The sequence below is a fragment of the Perna viridis genome, chromosome 11 (genome assembly GCF_037379345.1).
Source record: "Perna viridis isolate PV_CMFRI_1.1 ecotype Kerala chromosome 11, ASM3737934v1, whole genome shotgun sequence".
In the NCBI taxonomy this organism is placed as follows: Eukaryota; Metazoa; Mollusca; class Bivalvia; order Mytilida; family Mytilidae; genus Perna; species Perna viridis.
This window is the reverse complement of record NC_142455.1, coordinates 37,294,741-37,313,356: the sequence shown is the minus strand read 5'-3', so window position 1 is coordinate 37,313,356 and position 18,616 is coordinate 37,294,741. Positions and strand designations below refer to the sequence as shown.

The 18,616-nt window shown below is 32.4% G+C and overlaps 2 long non-coding RNA genes across 4 annotated transcripts; both read right to left on the bottom strand.

Annotated features, from left to right (window-relative positions):
- Positions 1–475: 475 nt before the first annotated feature.
- On the bottom strand, positions 476–9,620 carry LOC148603962 (uncharacterized). The gene is made up of 4 exons (XR_015916944.1): positions 9,124–9,620; positions 8,434–8,550; positions 1,247–1,437; positions 476–707 (listed from the first exon to the last, which is right to left on the bottom strand). It is a non-coding gene; the product is annotated as an uncharacterized LOC148603962 (long non-coding RNA).
- A 1,524-nt stretch (positions 9,621–11,144) lies between these two features.
- Positions 11,145–16,635, bottom strand: LOC148603961 (uncharacterized). 3 transcript variants are annotated; one of them, XR_015916936.1, is made up of 6 exons: positions 16,508–16,635; positions 14,413–14,552; positions 13,717–13,833; positions 12,352–12,409; positions 11,672–11,821; positions 11,145–11,280 (listed from the first exon to the last, which is right to left on the bottom strand). It is a non-coding gene; the product is annotated as an uncharacterized LOC148603961 (long non-coding RNA). The 3 variants fall into 3 exon arrangements; XR_015916937.1 differs by having other exon boundaries at positions 12,363–12,409; XR_015916938.1 differs by lacking the exons at positions 11,672–11,821; positions 12,352–12,409; positions 13,717–13,833 and having other exon boundaries at positions 11,209–11,280.
- Positions 16,636–18,616: the final 1,981 nt, after the last annotated feature.

Below are 18,616 nucleotides of genomic sequence, written 5' to 3'. Positions count from 1 at the left end.
TAAATTATTTTCTGGGTAAAATTTCTATCAAATGCATTTTAATACAATGATAAAGTTCATACTTGCTTCCCCTTATACCTAAATTTGCAGACTTATACACAATTTATACCATTCATTCACTAATATTGAGAAATATGTCATTTGATAATCCAGAGGTACATGTGGCATTTAGACTTAGGAGATTAGAAGAGATACTTAGAGGTTTTTAAGATAATATAGGCTGATATTTCTAAACTTTTAGTATCAATATTGATAGAAGACCTATAGATCATAAGATATAAATTTGTTGTTTTCACATATTCCCTTTGTCCATTCATTTTTTTTTCTGAATATTCACAAAATGTACTGATTTGTAGCTATTGAATATTAAGATACATGGCAAGTTTAAGTTCATTTGCTTTCTTAAAATAAATACAACCTCCTTTACACGGTCTGCCTCTGCACTGTCTGTGGTATTGGAGGTGGCAAAGTCATCTATATTGTTTTTTTTTTTTTTTTTTTTTTTTTTTTTTGAGATTTGAATTAAAAAAAAGATTTTTTGTTGATTTTTTTATTTTCTTTATTCTCTAGAATAAAAAACAAAAGTTTGTCAAGTTCGTCTTCATTCATTTTATTATCCGCATCATCCTCCACATCACTACATTCTGATTCATTCTCATCTTTTTCATCATCAACTCCTTTAGAGGGTTGGATAATCAGTCCATCTACTACAGCATAAAATAATAAAAAATATATTGAGGTTAAGTAGTTTTCCAAATTATTCAGAATACATACAAATATACTCTAGTAGAAAATGAAAAATGCAAAGTTCATCAAGGAAGGATAGATTTAAATTATTTTCTGGGTAAAATTTCTATCAAATGCATTTTAATACAATGATAAAGTTCATACTTGCTTCCCCTTATACCTAAATTTGCAGACTTATACACAATTTATACCATTCATTCACTAATATTGAGAAATATATCATTTGATAATCCAGAGGTACATGTGGCATTTAGACTTAGGAGATTAGAAGAGATACTTAGAGGTTTTTAAGATAATATAGGCTGATATTTCTAAACTTTTAGTATCAATATTGATAGAAGACCTATAGATCATAAGATATAAATTTGTTGTTTTCACATATTCCCTTTGTCCATTCATTTTTTTTCTGAATATTCACAAAATGTACTGATTTGTAGCTATTGAATATTAAGATACATGGCAAGTTTAAGTTCATTTGCTTTCTTAAAATAAATACAACCTCCTTTACAGGGTCTGCCTCTGCACTGTCTGTGGTATTGGAGGTGGCAAAGTCATCTATATTGTTTGGGCTTTAGGTAGCAGGGTCATCAGCAACACCATCCTCTACATCGTCTATTTCAGCGAAAGCTGGGACATGTGTACGTTTTCAAGTCCTATATATTATTCTTTATGCTACGTCATCTACTGCACCTGAAAGCATACAGTTCCTTGCTAGGTGCAATAATTTGGCTATATGAGATTAAGTTGTTTGATTGTGTTTTCAAGAAATCAAGGGGATCAAACTTTTTACTAGGATTATACAATAGAAAATGCCATAATGGTCCATACTTTACTACCTGTAAGGCATGAAACAAGTAAAACAGTGTAGTAATAAATAACACAATATAATGAAACACACCAGATTTTAACATTTCAAGAGCTCATGATGTCTGTCATAATTAGCAATTTGGTTTAAAACGGAGTTTCATTATTTTTATTAAGCATCAACAGAAAAAGAAGTATTGCCAGAGTTCAAGGAAAAATGAATTTGCTAAACTGATCCGGTTTAATGGTATGTTACAAAATGAACATAATGGTTACTTAAGAAAGCCAGACATAGGGTCGTCTCGTCTCACTTTTTTAGATGGTTTTAACTAAATTTATTATCAGATTTTGAGAAAATAATGCACTGAAAACGAAAGAGTTCATATCAGGTGGATACAGAAATAAAGTTTGGCATGTCAATTTTTTTTACACTTAGTTTTTTATTGTTTTGTTTTCAAACGGAGGGTGATATATATACATGTCTGGTGCTTCAAATCTTTATTGGATAAGACTCTTTTCTGTGGCCATAAATAATGGAACATACTCTTTCGGTTTAAAGGTCTTATGCACAGAATAATTAAGGGAACCAAGGTTATAGCGGTAATCAAAATAATGTAATCCAGGGGCAACGACAAGACATGAAAAACAGACATACACAACAGAAAACATGAAGTAACTAAAATCATGCATACAAAGTAACAAAGGCAAATGAGTAACTCGAACTCACCAAAAAAACTAGAAGCATGGACCAGGTGTGCCAGTAGTGTAAGCGTCCTCTGCTTTTCTAGAAACACCCACCAAGTTCCTCATAAAAAGTCCGGGGTAGACAAACTAGGAAAGGAAAACTATGACACGTTGAATAAATCAGTTTTCATGGTGCTGATGGATACACCATAACGTTCCACAAGTTCATGATGACGACCATAAAACTTCTGTAGTAATGACGTCAATCTTGTAGCAACATAACCCTGTTCCAAAAGCCTATTTGTTAGAGTTCCAGCGCGATACAAAAAGTCTGATATAGATCTATTAATTTTTATGCAAGACATTTGAAACACCAGGAAAATGCTCTCTGCATGCCCATTTTTGTTTTCTTTTTTCAAATGGTTCAAGTCATGACCCTAGCTTCACCCATAGCCATCATTTTATGGTATACATCTTTTTGTACAACTATTCACTTATACCCAAGTTAACTATCTCACCACAGAATGCAAATAGATGTTAGAAATAAAACATGTATAGAAAGTTGAAAAAAAAATCTTAGACCCTTTACTGAGAAGTGGACATATTTAGCTAACCTGTCCTAAAAGACCTTAATAGCTATTGCTATCACTTGGTGTCCATCGTCGTTTGTGTCGTAAACAATTTTTCAAAGTTTTTATTTTTCAACTTTAGACACTGCACTTCCAAATAATATCATAAATGTATTTGTTCCAATACTTTTAGATCTTGTTTATTAACGAAATGCATGAAAAGTACTACTTTTGAAATGCTTACAGCACTCGCATTCCTGTAAGACATTGTTTTCATACGCTATGGCGAAACTGTTTACTGTCAAGTTATTGGAATTATCTTGGGGACCATTTGTGCACTACTTATTCGGCAAAGGTCCATCCCATCATGCAGAAATATTTTACTCCCTGCCAGACTTGAGCTTAACCCAGCTATTGTTTTAGTTATTTGCAAAAATCTTATGGGGCATGGTCCCTTGACCCCTTAAAATTCATAGAAATTTAAGTAATATCTCCATATCTGAATTTTTAAGAGGAAAATAATATTAAATTTTCTTTTAAATTTGACCAACATTTTTTAAATGATTGTCTTTTTGTGGCATGGTCCCCTTTGGCCCTTATTTGAACAATTTAAGAGATATCTGAAATCTGATTGAAAATGAAAGAACAATCAAAATCTGAACAAAGTAAAACAGTTGATTTCTTTGGGTCGGGGAGCAGCCCTTATAGTTAAAAAAACTAAGAGATATATCCAAAATTAAAAAACCCAGGCGGAACTTTTCATCTGGAATCCAATTAAAGTCAATTATTAAAAATTTAAAAACTTTTTTTTTGGTGTGGCACATTGACCCTCTATAACTTGAAAATGGCCTGAGATATCTGAACACAGCCAGGGATTTTCATAAAGAATGAAAGAAAAATATATTTCAAAATATACATGAGGCTCCCAAGAGCCTTAATCGCTCACCTAGTTGAGTTTTGACTTTCAAAGGCAATACATTTAACAGGAAATTGTCCAACCATTTTGACTCAAGAAGTCGTTGGTAGGACTTATTATCAGGATCATTTCAACAATAGAATTTCTTTTTAATCTCTCACAGTTTTCACGATATTGAACGAAAACAGTTTTAAAAAGTCATTTTCTCCTTTTAAGGGCAATAACTCTTACAAGGAATCTTCTTACAACTTTATCCTTGAAGACTTGTAGTCCTAATAATAAGGTTCATTTCAGCTTTTGAAAGAATTTGACTAAACCTGACGGTTTTGGAGATATATACGAAGAACTACTGTCTGCCTCCTATATTCTATTTTTAGTAACGGCGCCATGTTTCTCGACGAATCAAAAATCCCAACATCAGTTCTATGCAAGATACCCCAAGGAACATTCATACAAGGTTTGGTTTCAATTGTCAAGTAGTGTCAAAGAAAAAGATTTTTGAAAGAAATAACATTTAAAAATGCAAAATTCGTTGCACAAGGGCAATAAATCTAACAAGGCCTAAAGGATTACAACACAAATTTGACCATAGATAGATCTCATCATGCTGAACACTCTTACCCAAGTCCGAATTTATCTAAACCTAATGGTTTTGGAGATACATGCTAAAAACTACTGTCTGACTCTTATGTTTTATTTTTGTAACGACTGTCATGTTTTTTTTTTTCAACAAATAAAAAATCCACTCATTAGTTCTATGCAAGATATCCCAAAGGAACATTCATACCAAGTTTGGTTTTAATTAGACAAGTAGTTTTCAGAGGAGAATAGTTTTGTATAATTGTTAACGTCGACGATGAACGACGACAACGGACCCCAAGTGATGGCAATAGCTTACTTGGCCTTTGGCGAGGTAATCTAAAACAGTTGATTTTTTGGGGGTGTGTGGCCCTATTTTGTATCCCTTTGATTCCGAATCGGTTAATGATAAGCCTATCCTGTAAAAAAAAATTAACAGAATTTCAAAAGTAACTGACTGACATTTGAATCATAAAAATCAATCAACAATAAACTTTCCTATCAATTCTAATGATAACACAATTTTCTCCCTTTTTAGCCCTTTATTTCCAAAATTGGTGGGGCAAGGACCTACCAAAACTATCTTGCCCTCTACCATCTATTTAGGAACAGTGTGTAAAAACTTCAAATATGTTGTCTTAATCTTTTTTTAAATCAGTTCCTACATGTTGAAGCTTGTTAAAAACAAATTTTGTGCCCACACTAGCCCTAAGTGCAAAATGTTGCAGTTCTATAATGCTGCACTTAGCAAAGCTATGTATTTGCATTTGAAATAATCTGTAACATCTAAGAAAAACAGAAAATGCATTGTAATATTGGTGTATTATAATATTGAGTCAGTTATATCAACAGAAAATGAAGGTCATTAAAAAAAAAACAAAACAAAACAGTCATATATTTTAACCTCCCTACCGCGATAAATTAACCCCCTGCTGCGATAAATTAATCCCCTGCTATGATATTTTAGCGCCCCCACTGCGATATTTTAACCCTCATGCTACTATGAATTAACCCCCCTGCTGCGTTAAATTAACCCCCTGTTATGATATTTTAACCCCCTTTTGCTATATTTTAACCTCTCCTGCGATAAATGACCATCCCCCTCCCCTTTGTAATGACATTTTAATCCGCTACTGCGATAAATTAACCCCCCTGTTCTGGTAATTTAGGCCCATGCTGCGATATTTAACCTCCTTGCTTCGATAAATTACCCTTACTTTTATGACATTTAAACCCCCTCCTGCGTAAAATTTACCCCCTGCTGCGATACTTTACCTTCCCCCCCTGTTGCAATAAATTAACCCCCCTGTCATATTTTAACCTCCTGTTGTGCTGTACTAACTGCTGGTCTGTGATAAATTTACCCCCTACAGGGGGGTCAAAATTATCCTGGGGATCAATAATGCATACGATATATTGATCCCGCAGTTAAGATATCATATGATATATTAACCCCGGGGTCAATATTTCGCGGGGGTCAAAATATCATATGACACCGGTATAAGAATTAGAACATTCAGTATCATACAATAGATCGTTAACAAAGACAAATACAACAAGACTGACAAAAAGCACCCCCTGTCTCCTTCCCCGTGCAGGTCCGGGTGTTAAACGAATAGGCCTGCAGCAGCGCTAAGCTCGTCGTAAAAGGCGACTAAATAGTGCTCCGAACCCTAGACCCTGTTCACAGAGCAACTGGGATGTGTGCCCCAGGTGGTGGAATGGGGTACCCCTGGCGTGTTACATGCTGGGGTTGTCAGGCTTTAATACGGATAACCTGACCGCAAACCATAGTGGTGCACCGTGTTGGAAAAAGATGCCACGTTCCTCGCACGTTAAAGAACCCTACTGTGGTATTCTCCCCGGGTAGGAACCATAGGGCTCCACCACAGGAGGCTTAACTGCCCGAACCTACCCACCTCTCCCTATTTTCAGTGGCAATCAAAATTTGTCGACCCCATTGTCCTTGTGTCCCATCCTTTTTTCATTTCATCATCATCAGTTCATGTTCATTTTATCATCAATTTCATGTTCATCGTCTGAATATAGCTGAAATATTGCTGCTCGGACGTTAAACCCCAACAAACAAACAATGTCGCACTCCTTCAAGAATTGTGAAAAAAAGTGACTAGTGTTCATTTACTCACAATAATACTATGAGTATGAATGTGACAGTCGTCAATGATTTGCCTTAATTTGCCTTTAACCGTAACTGAGTTAACCTTTATCCCATACTGTAACTGATGCTTTCCTGCAAACTAGGAATGCAACATGAAAACATTTCTAAATTATAATGCTAGCTGTGCTCTGGGAAATATTTTATTATTATACTATGCACCAATCTACTTATAGACAGACCTGAATTAACTTTATATCGGAATTCTGATTTTCCAATGCAATTTTTAACGTTATGATTCGATTTTTACTGTATATTTACTTCTGATTTTGCTATTTTCTGCTTTGTTTCTTGACCTTGGACAATTAGGTCTGTTAATAATTGAGAATTTTGTCTGAATTCTTGGACTTTGTCATAAACCCAGGAATATATTACACTTTACAGATCGATGTCATTGAGGTGCACAAAGGTAAACACAGTCTTATTTAGTAAAATTTTAAAATAATAGGTGAAACTAAATTATGTTGATTGTGGGTAGTAAAGAGCTCACATGTAAATATGTGCAATACTTGAAAAAATGCATGTAAAATGCATGCTTTAAGATGTCCAGAAAGCTTTAGATCCTCACTTGATTTCATTTCTCTACACAAGCCGAGTTGTTCTTAAAATGCTTATTTTCGCACAAACTTTAAAGTTAAAATTATGAAAAAAATTAGCAAAAACAGGTACATATTTTGTATACATCACCACAAGTAATGGCAAGGTATTATTTGATACCCTCAGAATAAAATTTGCGGTTGCGTGTCTGTCTATGCATAAGTTGAATTTTCAGATTAATCCAAAGTACACATTTCAAGTAATGCAATTTTTCTCTCTTTGCCATCCCCCCATTTTGTCGCTTGTATCCGGGTGAAAAATTGAGTGAGTATCTTAATGAATTCTTTTGAAATGTTGCACAGTTGTTTAGGACAGCATTGTTCATGCTTCATTATATATATATATATATATATATATATATATATATATATATATATATATATATATATATGAACTGACTACATGTATGTACGAACTGACTACATGAATGATGTTCATGTTTAAAATTGGAACAACCAGCAATATAAATATGGTCACTCACGGAAAGAACATTTATAGGAAAATAAAAGAATTTTTGTCCGTAAAATTACATGTCATAATAGATTGGTCAATCTATAAATGATTGTATTGGATTTCTATGGGTCATGATTGTAAGATCGATTTATCTCTGATGTGCATGCATGATACATGCGTGATCATGTACATGCATTCATCTGATTGGTAAATTGGTACATGATCCTGGGGTATTGGTTAAAGCAACAGTTGACCCTCGCGGTCAGTAGCCGTACAAATTCCCAAGGATCAAGTCTGTATTTAACAAATGGTGGCACTTTTTAACTGGTAGCGGAAAACTCACAGTGTAGGCTTAGAATGGGAGATAAACAGAATCCATAATAACAATAATATTAATTGGCACAAACATATTTACAATAATTTACAAATGCCATGGTTTTAATAACATGCTAACAGTATGAACAGAATGCTGTTCTCAAAGAAGTTCATTTTTTTATATGATTACAAAACACTTCCGATAAAGTTGACAAACTACTGCATAAATATCAATGGAGACAATCACTACTTAATGAACTGTAATCTCTTGTGACAGTATTTTAGACCTTTTTATAACCCTTATGTAAAGCAAATCTATTCATCAAAGGTTTAACTGTCTGGTTATTTATATGATATCACTGCTTTATGATATTTTTTCTTCAACATTTTGTATACAGGTATTTACAAGCATTCCTTACAGCTTACTTAACACGTTGTTTACATCCAAAGTCTTTATTGCTGTAATTTCAAATCTGTTTAAAAATCATGATGTCATTAAATTAACTAACTACATGTTTTAATTTAACATTTAACCTTGGAACTAATTCTTACTACAATCAATAAAAACTAAAGCCTATCCTCCAAATACATACCTTGACTTTTAAACCACAGTTTGTGCTAAAAACTAAGGTTTACTCCCAGGATTCATAACTTGTACGAACCACAGTTCTAATCTAAGTTTTTATTACACAGAATATATATTTTAAGGTCTGAAAAAGAAATGAAATACTATTTAGAATACATACTCCAGTATAAAAGATACAAATGAAATATGATATCATTAATGTTATCAGTATTACCTCCCTTGACATATACTTGTGACTTCAGATCAAATTTTCTTATATCAAATAATTATTTTCTGTTGTTCTGACATTTACTTAATAAATCCAAAAAGACTATGGTGTAAAGACAGAAAGATAGTATAACCAAATCATGGTTCCAAGAAAACTTTGGTCAAAGTTGACAAAAAAGAATTATTCATCAAACTGTAAGAACAAGCCTTTTCTATCATTGCTTTTGACATTCAAGTATTTATAACTGTTGACATCTTATCCAATATAACTTTATGTATTTTCTTCAACTTAGATATGTTTACATTTATTCCATATAGCGTGTTTATGATGTTATCATCAACTGTCATTCACATTACAGTTCATAGCTAATGAAACATCTTTCAAACATCGAAAACTTGATTAGTTTTATGGAAGTTATTTGACCTTGAAACAACTTTTCTATTGTTAGGTGATTCTGAATAATTTTACCAGTCTTTCAATGTTCCATACCATTTACAGTAATAACATGTACCGCTGCCCTCTAATGCCACATTATGCAAATAACTTCCGTGATTTGTCTCTGCCTTTCCCTTTACTTGTACTTGTAAAATTACTCATCCTTCCTTGGTTACAGTTTGATTTCAGCAATTCTTTTTACTGAAAATTGTACAATATAAAGTCTGAGATCCTTTGATGTGAAGAAATTAAAGGCTATTGTTAGAAAGTAAGGTAAAGTGAAGACAAAGTATGATTTTGGGTGAGACAAACTTAAAAAAAAAACAAATATAATAAAAATAATAGACACAAATATTTGTTAGCTATATACCAATAGGAAATAGTGTGCATGTATAAATCCAAACCAGTAATCCATTCTACATGTATTTGGTGTGACTTTTGAATCAAGTACTGTCATGGAACCAAACTGTTCAGAAAATCATCATTTCGTATATCATTCTCTAGAATAATGTTATTAAATAAAATTAGCATTGGTACTACTATAAAGGATATTAAGTCCATCACATGAGCACTGTGACCTTTTCCTTAGTAATCATTATAGTTCCTTTTCATGTATTTCCTTGTTTTGTCTATTCATAGTCACATTTTCTGATTGATAATACAAACTCATTGTAAATAATAACAATGACTTGTATCATGTCAATAGTTGTGCTAAATTCTCTAAAAGTATACCTAATCTTCACCTTCTATATCAGTTCTAAGTACTTTCCACACTGCAGGTTTTAAGAGTCTGAAAGAGAATTGTTTCAGATTTCTGTACCTAAATGATATCTGTAAAGTTATCGATATTACCTCCGTTGTCACACATCTTGTTCAGGAAGTCCTGATTCAGGCTTAACACGAGTGGTACTTTTAACATATACATAATTTAATGTATGTCCTACAAAAATATTGAATTCACTTTAGTCAATTAACTCAGATGACAATGTCAAAATTACGAGAAATAAATACCCGTCTGGTACAAAATAAAGGACATCTTGGACAGGTTTTCTTTCATTAAATGTTCGAACAACTCTCTTCTAACAATGCCTTAGATAACTTATATATGTATATATATGTATGTACTGACTACATGTATGTACGAACTGACTACATGTATGATGTTCATGTTTAAAATTGGAACAACCAGCAATATAAATATGGTCTTTCACAGAAAGAACATTTATAGGAAAATAAAAGATTTTTTGTCCGTAAAATTACATGTCATAATAGATTGGTCAATCTATAAATGATTGTATTGGATTTCTATGGGTCATGAGGGTAAGATCGATTTATCTCTGAAGTGCATGCAAGATACATGCGTGATCATGTACATGCATTCATCTGATTGGTAAATTGGTACATGATCCTAGGGTTATTGGGTTAAAGCAACAGATGACCCTCGCGGTCAGTCGCCGTACAAATTCCCAAGGATCAAGTCTGTATTTAACAAATGGTGACCTTTTTTTAATTGGTAGCGGAAAACTCACAGTGTAGGCTTAGAATGGGAGATAAACAAAATCCATAATAACAATTATATTAATTGACACAAACATATTTACAATAATTTACAAATGCCATGGTTTTAGTAACATGCTAACAGTATGAACAGAATGCTGTTCTCATAGAAGGTCAATTGTTTACATGATTACAAAACACTTCCGATAAAGTTGACAAACTACTGCAAAAATAACAATGGAGAAAATCACTACTTAATGAACTGTAATCTCTTGTGACAGTATTTTAGACCTTTTTATAACCCTTATGTAACGCAAATCTATTCATCAAAGGTTTAACTGTCTTGGTATTTATATGATATCACTGATTTATGATATTTTTTCTTCAACATTTTGTAAACAGGTATTTACAAGCATTCCTTACAGCTTACTTAACATGTTGTTTACATCCAACGTCTTTATTGCTGTAATTTCAAATCTGTTTGAAAATCATGATGTCATTAAATTAACTAACTACATGTTTTAATTTAACATTTAACCTTGGAACTAATTCTTACTACAATCAATAAAAACTAAAGCCTATCCTCCAAATACATACCTTGACTTTTAAACCACAGTTTGTGCTAAAAACTAAGGTTTACTCCCAGGATTTATAACTTGTACGAACCACAGTTCTAATCTAAGTTTTTATTACACAGAATATATATTTTAAAGTCTGAAAAAGAAATGAAATACTATTTAGAATACATACTCCAGTATAAAAGATACAAATGAAATATGATATCATTAATGTTATCAGTATTACCTCCCTTGACATATACTTGTGACTTCAGATCAAATTTTCTTGTATCAAATAATTATTTTCTGTTGTTCTGACATTTACGTAACAAATCCAAAAAGTCTATGGTGTAAAGACAGAAAGATATTATAACCAAATCATGGTTCCAAGAAATTTTTGGTCAAAGTTGACAAAAAAGAAATATTCATCAAACTGTAAGAACAAGCCTTTTCTATCATTGCTTTTATGGAAGTTATTTGACCTTGAAACAACTTTTCTATTGTTAGGTGATTCTGAATAATTTTACCAGTCTTTCAATGTTCCATACCATTTACAGTAATAACATGTATCGCTGCGCTTTAATGCCACTTTATGCAAATAACTTCCGTGGTTTGTCTCTGCCTTTCCCTTTACTTGTACTTGTAAAATTCCTCATCCTTCCTTGGTTACAGTTTGATTTCAGCAATTCTTTTTTTTACTGAAAATTGTACAATATACAGTCTGAGATCCTTTGATGTGAAACAATTAAAGGATATTGTTAGAAAGTAAGATAAAGTGAAGACAAAGTATGATTTTGGGTAAGACAAAATTTAAAAAAAAACAAAAATAATAAAAAAATAGACATAAATATATGTTAGCTATATACCAATAGGAAATAGTGTACATGTATAAATCCAAACCAGTAATCCATTCTACATGTATTTGGTGTGACTTTTGAATCAAGTACTGTCATGGAACCAAACTGTTCAGAAAATCATCATTTCGTATATCATTCTCTAGAATAATGTTATTAAATAAAATTAGCATTGGTACTACTATAAAGGATATTAATGTCATCACACGAGCACTGTGACCTTTTCCTTAGTAATCATTTTAGTTCCTTTTCATGTATTTCCTTGTTTTGTCTATTCATAGTCACATTTTCTGATTGATAATACAAACTCATTGTAAATAAAAACAATGACTTGTATTATGTCAATAGTTGTGCTTAATTCTCTAAAAGTATACCTAATCTTCACCTTCTATATCAGTTCTAAGTACTTTTCACTCTGCAGGTTTTAAGAGCCTGAAAGAGAAATGTTTCAGATTTCTGTACCTAAATGATATCTGTAAAGTTATCGATATTACCTCCGTTGTCACACACATATTGTTCAGGAAGTCCTGATTCAGGCTTAACACGAGTGGTACTTTTAACATATACATAATTTAATGTATGTCCTACAAAAATATTGAATTCACTTTAGTCAATTAACTCAGATGACAATGTCAAAATTACGAGAAATAAATACCTGTCTGGTACAAAATAAAGGACATCTTGGACAGATTTTCTTTCGTTAAATGTTAGAACAAATCTCTTCTAACAATGTCTTAGATAACTTTTATATGTATATATATGTATGAACTGACTACATGTATGTACGAATTGACTACATGTATGATATTCATGTTTAAATTTGGGACAACCAGCAATATAAATATGGTCTCTCACGGAAAGAACATTTATAGGAAAATAAAATAATTTTTTGTCCGTAAAATTACATGTCATAATAGATTGGTCAATCTATAAATAACTGTATTGGATTTCTATGGGTCATGAGTGTAAGATCGATTTATCTCTGATGTGCATGCATGATACATGCGTGATCATGTACATGCATTCATCTGATTGGTAAATTGGTACATGATCCTAGGGTTATTGGGTTAAAGCAACAGATGACCCTCGCGGTCAGTCGCCGTACAAATTCCCAAGGATCAAGTCTGTATTTAACAAATGGTGACCTTTTTTTAATTGGTAGCGGAAAACTCACAGTGTAGGCTTAGAATGGGAGATAAACAGAATCCATAATAACAATTATATTAATTGGCACGAACATATTTACAATAATTTACAAATGCCATGGTTTTAATAACATGCTAACAGTATGAACAGAATGCTGTTCTCATAGAAGGTCAATTGTTTACATGATTACAAAACACTTCCGATAAAGTTGACAAATTACTGCAAAAATAACAATGGAGAAAATCACTACTTAATGAACTGTAATCTCTTGTGACAGTATTTTAGACCTTTTTATAACCCTTATGTAAAGCAAATCTATTCATCAAAGGTTTAACTGTCTTGTTATTTATATGATATCACTGCTTTATGATATTTTGTCTTCAACATTTTGTATACAGGTATTTACAAGCATTCCTTACAGCTTACTTAACACGTTGTTTACATCCAAAGTCTTTATTGCTGTAATTTCAAATCTGTTTGAAAATCATGATGTCATTAAATTAACTAACTACATGTTTTAATTTAACATTTAACCTTGGAACTAATTCTTACTACAATCAATAAAAACTAAAGCCTATCCTCCAAATACATACCTTGACTTTTAAACCACAGTTTGTGCTAAAAACTAAGGTTTACTCCCAGGATTCATAACTTGTACGAACCACAGTTCTAATCTGAGTTTTTATTACACATAATATGTATTATAAAGTCTGAAAAAGAAATGAAATACTATTTAGAATACATACTCCAGTATAAAAGATACAAATGAAATATGATATCATTAATGTTATCAGTATTACCTCCCTTGACATATACTTGTGACTTCAGATCAAATTTTCTTATATCAAATAATTATTTTCTGTTGTTCTGATATTTACTTAACAGAACCAAAAAACTCATGGTGTAAAGATAGAAAGATATTATAACCAAATCATGGTTCCAAGAAAACTTTGGTCAAAGTTGACAAAAAAGAATTATTCATCAAACTGTAAGAACAAGCCTTTTCTATCATTGCTTTTGACAGTCAAGTATTTATAACTGTTGACATCTTATCCAATATAACTTTATGTATTTTCTTCAACTGAGATATATTTACATTTATTCCATATAGCGTGTTTATGATGTTATCATCAACTGTCATTCACATTACAGTTCATAGCTAATGAACATCTTTCAAACATCAAAAACTTGATTAGTTTTATGGAAGTTATTTGACCTTGAAACAACTTTTCTATTGTTAAGTGATTCTGAATAATTTTACCAGTCTTTCAATGTGCCATACCACTTACAGTAATAACATGTACCGCTGCCCTCTAATGCCACATTATGCAAATAACTTCCGTGATTTGTCTCTGCCTTTCCCTTTACTTGTACTTGTAAAATTCCTCATCCTTCCTAGGTTACAGTTTGACTTCAGCAATTCTTTATACTGAAAATTACAATATGCAGTCTGATATCCTTTGATGTGAAGACATTAAAGGATATTGTTAGAAAGTAAGGTAAAGTGAAGACAAAGTATGATTTTGGGTGAAACAAACTTACTAAAAACAAATATAATAAAAAGTAGACACAAATCTATGTTAGCAATATACCAACAGAAACTAGTGGCCACCTTTACCAGGTTGATTTACCTGAATTGCCGTATATTGAAATTCCTTTATCACCTGTACTTTTCCCTCCAATTTCCTGTCACTGCACTATTACACGTCAAGCAGTACAGAAGCCATTTTGAACAAGATGGGTATTACCTAGACTTTCTGCAAATTTATTATGATTATGTGCATCTTATTTTTGGAATGAAGGTATTATGATGTAACCAGTCAGTATTAAATGAGCTGCTGTGTGCCTGTATTATTTATTATCATCATGTATTATGTACAACCAGACCCCTACACCCTCATGTGAGGGTCTCATCTCAACTTTAGATTTTCCTTAATATCTGAGACCTCTAATAAAGAATCCATTTAACTACTAAGGAGGTCATTGTGTTTTACGTCCAATTACTCCCGATTGCACTGAGTAACACCTTTATTTCTAATAATGCTTTATATAACTGATAAAAAATTATGTATTCTTTATATTTCATATTGACCTCAAATCTGTAAAAGAGAAGAATTTCGTGATATTAATCATGGAAACTTTTCTATATACAGAAAAATAATTTTGCTTAGTTTATCAGTATTATCACCTTTAATGAGACGTAATAATAGATCAGATCAATATTTCATCCCTTTATACACAATTCTTTTATAATAAATATTCCACCAAATTATAGTCAATGATAACATGTCAGTTAATGTAGCAGATGAGTACTTACTTGGCAAATTTGGTAATTCAGTGAACAGTAACAGCCTATTTCGTCTATCCCGGAGTTGATTTTTTATGAGAAACTCGGCAGGTCTTCTACAAAATCAGAGGATGATGACCGGTGCACCTGGTCCATGCTTCCAGTTTTTTTAAGGAGTGAGTTGCTCATTTACTTTTGTAACTTTGTATGTATTATTTTGGTTATTTATATTCTTTGTTATGTTTGTCTGTTTTCCATGTCTGATATTTGTCCTTGGATTACATTCTTTTGATTGTCACTAGAATCTCGAATCCTTGAATATACTTAAAAGAAATATAAGAACAGGAGATGTGGTATGATTGCCAATGAGACAGTCCTCCTCCAGAAGACATGCAACAAATCACCACACGGTCGTCAATGATACAATGTTAGGTAAAACTCATGCCATTAAACAAGTTTTAAATGCCCCGAAATAAATAAAGTGAAACTATTTTAAAAAGAAGAAAATCGATCTTATCTATAAAAAAAGAGAAATAACAATGAACATAAAAAACAACCACTGGACTACAGGTTCCTGACTTGGAACAAGCCCAATAAGTATGTTGCAGGGTATGAGGATACAAAGACTAAGGTCCCAACAAGAATCCAAACAATCATGATAAACAATGTTTACGAAATAGATATTTCTATGGATTTATGAGCTGTTGAATCATATCGTAGCCACTGGAGAAAAAAAAAAACTTTGTAGAGATTTAAAATATGTGTCCTGATGTTGATTATTACATGTATACTTTCCTGGATACTTGGAACGTGTTGTAATATGCATAAACAACAATTTTGTATCCAAAAACTTATTTACATGTATATTTAAATAACGTAGGAATCAACAATATCACAAAAACGTATGTTATTGAGGTTGTCAAATATATACACTTGGTTTTCGGGAAATAGACAGGTTTTCGGTAATACGGGGTTTCACATCACATGGCGCATCTTATTTACGTGTCTGATTGCACTTACCCGTCGAAAACACATCCAAGGACCATTCAACAAATAAAAAAATAGTACATTCGTAGATTATGAATCTGGGAACTTACTTGCTAAGCATATACATCTTTTGTTTACAGTTTCGTGAGTTCTTGCAGGGGAGTTCATGGATGGTTCTTGTCAAATCAAAATGAAATCTACCATTTCTGTATCATGTGATTTAACACGTGTTCATTTAATATCTCAAAACCACAAAAAAACATTATCCTAAAAACGCACTTAAACGGCCTAAATATAACTTAAAGCCTAAATAAATGTACAATAAACGAAGCACCATAAAGTTCTAGATCCTTCAATCTCAGTTCCCGTTTATGACGTATTATCTATAAACAATCCTAATTTCGGGGATTTGATACATCGCATCTACCCAAAAGACTTTGAGATAAAGAATACTACAGACGCTGTGAAGTCAGACTCATATCTTGACCTACACTTAGAAATCGATGGTAAAGGAAAACTATTGACCAAACTTTACGACAAACGTAATGACTTTTCATTCAGAATTGTCTATTTTCCATTCATCTGTGGCAACATCCCTACGGCGCTTGCGTATTTAGTGTTCATATCACAACTCATCCGTTATGCCAGAGCTTTCTGAAACTACGCAGATTGTTTGTATTGTGTTAGAACTCTAACAAATAGGCTTCTGGAACAGGGTTATTTCTACAAAAGCAGGGGACGCTTACCCTACCGGTGCACCTTGTCCATGCTCCCAGTTTTTAGTGGAGTCCGAGCTGCTCATTTGCTTCTGTTACTTTGTATGTATGATTTTAGTTGCTTTGGTTTCTTTCTTGTGTATATCTGCTTTCCATATCTGGTCTTTGACCGTGGGTTGCGTTCTTTTAATTGCCGCTGTGGCGTTGGTGCATTTGATTACGTTTTTATATTAGAAATTCAATCATTTTTTTATGTATATAATTTTTTAATCGTAATTGAATACAACAAACCCATTTTCTAATATTAGAAAACCAATTTCTAGTATTATAAAATCGTTTTTAAATATTAGAAATTCAATTGATTTTTTTTATATTAAAAAGGGAATTTTTAATATTAAAAAGTGTTTTGGGATATTAGAAATTTAATTTGTAATATTCGAAAATGAATTTGTAATATTCGAAAATGAATTTGTAATATACGAAAATGAATTTGTAATATTAAAAAATCATTTTTAAATATTTGCAAATACTCATTTTTGTTCACTTTGGCTTGCTATAATGGTCCGCTTTTCATACGGAGCGATGCCAGCCAGGATTCATCAGAAAATGTGGGGTGATGAGGCATTTTTTTGCCATTTCTTTTCAATTTTTCAAATGAAAATAATTTTCCATTAAAATGGGGTTGCAAACACTTTGCACACCCTGGATCCACCACTTAGTCTTTGATGCAAGTGAAAATAAATTTTAGCCATTAAAGAATTACAAACATATAATCATTTGACATTACTTGAACTTTTAAGCTCACGATCAAATTCACATCTTTCTATAGGTATATATACTCAGTTTTAATTGAAGATGGAATCTAGGTTCCCTCAGTCATGGTATAGTGTTACTATATCCCGCTTGTAAAGCACGCTTCCCTCTCTGGGAGTGTCTTAAAGTATTATTTACAATTTGCGCCAGGATGGCTTGCGGATTTTTTTTCCTTTCTTCTTATTACAATTTTCTTTATTATAAAATCCTTCATTTCATACATGTACGTTCATTATGACATGAATTCGTTTGGAGGTCAGTGTCAAATTCTCTGCTGATACATGCTAAATGCTATATATATATGATTATTGAAGATGTGTTTTGATTAAATGTGCACCTCCTGCTCCAAACACTGGTTTCTCCTTCAATTACATCTAATATGCACCTCCTGCTCCAAACACTGGTTTCTCCTTCAATTACCTCTAATATGCACCTCTTGCTCCAAACACTGGTTTCTTCTACAATTACCTTTAATGTGCACCTCCTGATCCAAACACTGATTTTCTCATTCAATTATCTCTAATGTGCACCTCCTGCACCAAACAGTGGTTTCTCCATCAATTACCTCTAATGTTTACCTCGTGTTCCAAACACTGGTTTCTCCTTCAATTACCTCTAATGTGCACCTCCTGCTCCAAACACTGGTTTCTCCTTCAATTACCTCTAATGTGCACCTCTTGCTCTAAACAC